General features: G+C 46.7%; 1 long non-coding RNA gene and 1 pseudogene across 2 annotated transcripts; one reads left to right on the top strand and one right to left on the bottom strand.

Annotated features, from left to right (window-relative positions):
- The first annotated feature begins 90 nt into the window (after positions 1 to 90).
- LOC123138281 (uncharacterized) lies at positions 91 to 3,271 on the top strand. Of its 2 annotated transcripts, XR_006468968.1 has the most exons (3): positions 91 to 467; positions 544 to 851; positions 1,389 to 3,271. It is a non-coding gene; the product is annotated as an uncharacterized lncRNA (long non-coding RNA). The 2 variants fall into 2 exon arrangements; XR_006468967.1 differs by lacking the exon at positions 91 to 467 and having other exon boundaries at positions 476 to 851.
- Positions 3,272 to 4,498: 1,227 nt separating this feature from the next.
- LOC123134549 (GDSL esterase/lipase APG-like) lies at positions 4,499 to 6,280 on the bottom strand (annotated as a pseudogene).
- Positions 6,281 to 6,826: the final 546 nt, after the last annotated feature.

Here is a 6,826-nt window from a genome sequence, read left to right as displayed (position 1 = left end):
AAAAATAACTTCATGTTGTATATGATGTATGGTAGTCATGTGTCTCATGTTCTTCGTGTATCGGATTCCAAGTTTTAGGATGGGTGATAAGGTTCCCATGTTTGATATTTTTTTACTTACGCAAAATTGGTCGATGCTGATGAGAATGGCACCGTCTTCCACACTTATATTTTTAATATACAATGTTCCCAATTTTATTGTTTTACTTTTTTGGTTCAATAAGATTAAGATATACACTTTATCTTGTGCTGAATCTGATGTCGTTCAGATTGTAGGAATTTTAGGATGGGTCACAAGTTTCTCTTGTTGGATGTTTTCTTTCTCTAGGCAATGCATGACATAGATATGTACTCAGCTGGACATGTTGTTGCCGAGTTTGTGTTGATTTGGCGAGAACCATCAATATTAGTTGACAAAAACCATCATGTTATTATGCCTCCATGTTATATTTAGAGGCGCAACCAGATGTGAGATTCCTACTTAGCTAGATAAGATAGAGCGTTGATGGTCTTGTCTGATGTTGTAAACACAAAATATGTACAGACGAGCCTTCCAAAATACGGGTCATCTTGTCTGATGGTCTCCTCTCCTGCCGTCGCCGCCGCCGGAGAAGCTCGCCTCCGCGCCCACAAGCCTCGGATTCGGCGGGATCCAGGACGAGGAGGGGTGGATGAGACGGGGGAGGAGGAGGAGGAGAGCGTGGGGGCGTCTGGGGAGGAATATCCCCGCCGCCTCCTCCGCTCGTGACGCAGGGCCTCGGGCCATGGGGGCGTTCGTTGCAGGAGCCTCGCCGCTGACCTCCCGTGCGCGGCACCCGGCCCTGGCAGCGCCAATCTCCCCTTCACACACAGGTACTCCCCCTCTCTCCTCTGTGCCCTCTCTCTCTCTCTGTCTCACTCCCTTTCTTTTAATAATTCCTACAAATTTTTGTTGATTGATATTGGGGATAAATAAACTGTTATTTGTGTTGTTGATTGTTTTGATCTGGACATGGATTGGATAGTGGAGAATTGATACTAGGATAGAGAAATTGTTATTTGTGTTGCTGTTATTTTTTTGATTTGGACATGGATTGTTCAGTGCTAGAACTTCATATCATTATTGTTGAGAAGGTATTGCTAAAAGATAGTTAACTCTCTGATATTTGTCCATTCGCTTTCTATATGGAGTGGAATTAATATGTACAGATGAGCCTTCCAAACTGAATATTTGAGTGCTCATCCTAAGAAGATTAATCCACCTGGACTTTTAACTTGACTTCCAAAGAAGTTCTGAATGATCAAGCATGTTCGGGTTTTTAGTAAACTGAAATAATGTTGCACTCTAACAATAGTATTCTGATTTTCTAAGTTAACAAAATCTTCTCACATACGCGATACGTCATGCAGATCGGGTCGTAGTCGGAGCACAACTAAGGTTGGCGCTGCTCAAGTGTTTGCAGTGCAGCGGGATCCTCTTCTACAACGGCGATGACAAGGACTCCGCTCCCAGTTCAGTCTATCAACTACACACACAACTCCTGGACCTGCCTTCAGATTTAAGGCAAGCGCTTCAGTACTTCCTTGTGTTGCATAGTCACTAGACTGGGTTTTCTTTGATTCTATGATTGGTTTGTTTTGATCGCAATGTATGTGTCCACACAATCAAAAGGATCAAGATAGCTTCACATAGATTAGTTAATTGGCCAGGTACATACGAAGCTGTGAATCTAAACAGGACGCACCTACATCACCACACCAATATGTTGTGTGTAACACGACCATTCCTAACATACCATGGTTTGCATGCTGGATAACCGATGTGTGTTAAGATGAGCAGCAGCACGCTCACACATTATCTTTGCCGTTGAAATAACCATATTTGTTCTATGAAGTTTCTGTTATATATCTCTATGTCCATGTACTTCTCAAAAGTTACCTTGGATGAGAAGCATTGTTTTGCTGGTCTTTGTGAAGACAAGATAGGAAGATCCATGTTCTTGATCAATCAAATATGGTCAAAACTGTAGTTTTTTCACCAGTGTAATCTTATTAATAACTTCGACCAAAAGTCCTACAATCTCATTAGTAATCAGGTGTGGACAAATATGTTTTTAGTCCAGTTTGATCTAATATATCCTATTGAAGCGTACTTTGACCAAACGTCCTACAATCTCATTAGTAATTAATCAGGTGTGGACAAATATGTTTTCAATCCAGTTTGATATGATATTTTCAATTGAAGCAACAAAACCATCGTATTTGGCTTTCCGTAAGCACCAAGTTAACAATAATAGAGTTGATTAGTAGCTGATACAGTGCTATGAATTTTTATTATAGTCGTCGTTGGTATCAAACTATCAAATCAGTTTATACAGTAGAAACTTGGACAGTGCTAAGATGGATTAGCACGTACAGTTGTAAACTACAGAAAAAAGATTATTTGTCCATTAGTCGATACCAAATTTGATCATATATATTGTTCTATTGAGCTTATTATTGTAAAGTCACCAACAAGTTGAATCAGCTATAAGCCTCTCAGAAGGGTATAGCCGCCTCTGCTTCCGCATTACATCTCCATGTAAGTTTCTAATGTACGTTCACATATAATTTTGGTTGACATTATCTCTTCTGTGAATTCTGCTTGCATTTTTTCAGTTGAAACAGTAACCGAATTTGATAAGTATGCAACGATTTCTGCCCTGCAGCATGAGTAAAATGTTATGAGTTATCACTTCAGATAAGTAACCACTATATTATTTTCTCTGTGTAATTGACCTGTACACATGTTGTCGCTCTGCTTGAACCATCGATCTCTGTATGTATTTGAGCTCCTCTCACAGGCTGACTCCTATGTTCGTGACTGAGCATGTGTGTGTGTGGCCATGGGGCAGACTTTATCTTTGACTGAATCCTTGCAACATTTTCCTTTCAGGCCAACGAACAATAAGATTCTTCTGACCTTACATGTCGAAAACCCTTCGGAAGATTTCGCTGTCCTGATCCCTGAGGGTTCCGGCTAACCTGAGGATATGATGTACTTTTTCTCTGAAGTAGTAATAAGGATTGATACAACGACGGTGTGGTACCCGAATGGCTACTTTTATTGCCTTTCGACATGCGCAAGTATTTGAGTAGCATGTGACTAATCTTACAGCCCCCCTCCCCTGATGTTTGGGATGAATGTTGTAAAATGTTTCACAAATAGATGATGGATTGATGCAATGTCTTACCCAATACAAAAGAAAATCACCCCGATAGTCTGAATGTCAAGCATTTTATGTTTCTGTTTATGTTTACAGAACGTGGGAAGGGGGCATGGCGCACTATTTCACCTTCAGGAGAGAATTGCAGTGTCTTATTTTGTTCATTTTTCTTGCACGAGTTGTGCTGTCAAGAGATTTAGAATACCACTATTAATAGGCTCTCTGCTCTATATTCTGAAATAATAGTCATGTGTCATGTATCATCCTTGGGTGATGTTTAGGTCTAGATGTGGGTCGTTTTGTCCATAAAAAACCGTGAAGTTGTATGTGCATTTCCTTCTATGCATCTCTTCAGATATTTGATTGATGCAAATATGTACTTTGAATTTTTATTGGATGTCTCTCAATACTGCTAAGAGTATCCAATACCCTATGAACCAACCTTCAACGTAATATATAACACTATGTAGGAACATCATACCTGTATCTATTTCCCTATGCTACAAGGAGTTATTGATCAGTCTCTAAATATTCTTACTCTCATGGTTTGGAAGCTTGGTTTGCTCTCGTCCTTTGCGCTATCAAGGGTGTTGACAAAAGGGCCACCATCACTAGAGGCTAGAGCGACTTCTTCCATCAGGCGCACATGGAGGAAGGTCAAGCATATGCTTTCATCTTCAAATGCACTTCCAAGGGAACCCAAGAACCGACTATGTGACAGTACACTGGGGCTCAAGTGACAATGAGAAGGTTGGTGCTTTCAGTGTTTTGTCTTGCGATGTTTCGCTTGTTCTTCTTTCTTAATTTTTAGTCAGCTTACTTTGGTAAGCTCCTCTTATGGCAGTGTAGTATGATGGTGATCTCTGGCGGTGATCGTTCAACAGACGCAAAAAACCCAGGCCCTGGCCAACCAAAGCCCGACGCAAAAAACCCAGGCCCGGCTCTCGGGCCGGGCCAACCAAAGCCCGACGCAAAAAAACCAAGCCCGACCCAGCCCGCCTGTCGGGCCTAAAAATCGGGCCTGAGCCCGGCCCATCACGCTAAAAGCCCGTCGGGCGTCGGGCCACGGGCTGGGCCTCTTCCTTAAACGTGGAAAACAACGGGCCCGGGACCGGCCGGGCCAGTGCTTCGGGCTCAAAACCTAGGCCCGAGCCCGGCCCGTGGACAAGGCCGGGCCGGGTCGGGCCGTCAGGGCCGGGCTGCCCATGGCCAGGACTACTCACTACCATCATCGCTTCTAATTCGCTTCTTGCGCCATTGGCGCAACCAGGTCATCTAGTTTAAAGTAAACACGACCAAATTAGCCCATTGTAATTGTAGAAGCTCTGACAATCTATTTCCGGCATATGCCATCCAAAGAAGAGATTGTAACAATCTACCCCACTTCTACGACGCACCTCCACGCAAACAAAGTACGTGTCAGGTTCCTTATTTTGCAAGAAACAAAACGTGCGGACTACTAACTGAGCACATGCAACACATCTGCTGTGCTCGACGCAGAAACAAGGATAAAATGAACACGACAGAACTGCTAACATAGAACAGCAACATGCTTGACACTCACACACTCACAAGCAAATTAGCAGCTGACACTGCGCGTTCGTCATCAAGAAGCAGCTGCTTGAAATTGATGGGTGACGTGAATCCTCGCTCCACCGGCGCGTCGTAGATGTCCGCGGCGCCCTTGATCCAGGTGGCCTGGGTGCCGTGCATCATGTCCCAGAACATGTGCTCGTCGCGGTGGGCGCAGTAGGTGGTATTGGGGGAGCCACAGAGGGTCTCCGCGTTGAGCTTCCCGCCGCCGCAGCACGCGCTGTTCACAACCTTGAACCCGGCGGCCTCCGGGTGCGCGGTGTAGTATTCCACCAGCTGGTAGGGGCTCCCCACGGAGTACTTCATCCCGGGCAGCGACGCGGCGAGGTTCGCCATCGCGTCGCCCAAGGCGCTGTCGAAGTCCCTGGCGAGTTTATTGGAAAAAAATTCGCAGTAGCCGTCGCCGAACGGGGATCTCGCCCGCGCCGCCGGCGCGCAGCCGATGGGAGCCACGTTGATGACACCGAAACGCCGCGCCCCGAGCCCGTACAGCGTCTTCACATACTTGGTGTAGTTGGACAGAAGGTCCTTGTAGAAGGCCGGTACCTCAAAAGGCGACCGTTTCTTCAGGAAGAAGTCAAACATATCGTTGCCACCGTCGCTAATGAGGAAGAGGGACCTGGATAGCAGCGCGTCGATGGCTTGGGCACCGTTGTCGCCGCTGTCCTCTGTCATCTTTGCCTTGGTGGCCGCGAAGAGCTCCACCTGCTTGCTCAGCGGGAGGGAGGCATTCCCCTGGTCAATCAATCGATGCACACGACACAAGAACGATGTTAGTAAAAGTTACTAGAACTCAGATGCAGACATATAGACAAACTAATGCAATTATTTGTTGGAAAAAGATAGATCAATGTGAATATAAATCGGATCTAAAAATAAAAGCAACTCTAACTGGATAACATGTCTTTGGAACAAAAAGAGGCGCAAAGAAGCAGCAGCACTGACGGTGGCGTCGAGAATGCCGGATCCACCGGCGGCGTAGTTGGCTCCACCGAAGCCTTTGAGGATCTAACCGCTCGTCTCCGGCGTCAGCGACAGGTACGCCGGCGGGCTCATATCGAAACCCAACAGCCTCGCTGCATTTCAGTTTGCATACTTCTCTTAGTTTCATGGGTTCAAAGTTCAAACTTAAAAAGACACGATGAAGAAGAGCCTGCGCGTACGTACAGATGCAGTCGGCAAGGTTGTACCCGTTGCTGAACCTTCCGTTGGGTCTGGAGGAGTTCGCCAGCGGGAAGTCGATGCCGTAAGGATACGGCAGCGTGAAGTTCCCCGGCAGGTACTTGAGGTTCCCCACGTCAACCGTTGAATCGCCGAACACGTACACCGCCGGCACCAGGTGCACCTCCTCCGCGGCCGCCGGCGAGATAACCATGCCGCCGCCGGCGGAGATGATGAACACTGAAACTAGTAGCACGAGAGCCTTGCCACTGGCTACTCTCACCCCCATAGTGTATCTAGCTGGAATGGTAGCTAGTTGTGAGTGAGTCGGAGCAAAGCACTGGCTTTCCTGCCTATTTATACACGATCGATGCAACAGCACGCACGCACGAACGAGATGTCGATCGGTTATGGCCCGGCCTCACTGTGTAGTGTGTACTCTTAACAGCGAAGCCGTTGAAAGAGTGAATGACAACCGGAGGCGTGCATGTTGTGCCATTCACAGTGGCGCCAGGCATTCCCAGAAGTAAGATATCAAAATGCAATTTTAGTTTAGCTTGATTGCTCACATCATTAAGCAAAATACACGTGACATTCGCAATACTAGGTCGTCCTCTTGTGTGGCAACGATGGCGGCTTCAGACGGAGTCGGTCGGAGCTACAGAGAAGGTGTCTCTGCCGTGACAATGACACAAGATGGGTGGTCGGTTTCAGTGCCAGCTTGGCCCAGGCCGGCGCTTTTTCCCTGCAATGCTCATCGGAGTCGGATCTACATGGTCGTCAGCGCGTGCGGTGGACTGTTTGGCATCGGTCGACGCAGGCCTCGGCGTGTGATGGGGGCTACATCGGTGGTCGTTGAGGGTGGAGTCGGTGTCGCCGTAACTAAGG

Source organism: Triticum aestivum, chromosome 6B (assembly GCF_018294505.1).
Source record: "Triticum aestivum cultivar Chinese Spring chromosome 6B, IWGSC CS RefSeq v2.1, whole genome shotgun sequence".
Classification (NCBI taxonomy): Eukaryota; Viridiplantae; Streptophyta; class Magnoliopsida; order Poales; family Poaceae; genus Triticum; species Triticum aestivum.
Note: the sequence above shows the minus strand (reverse complement) of the source record. Positions and strands in the feature narration are given on the sequence as shown.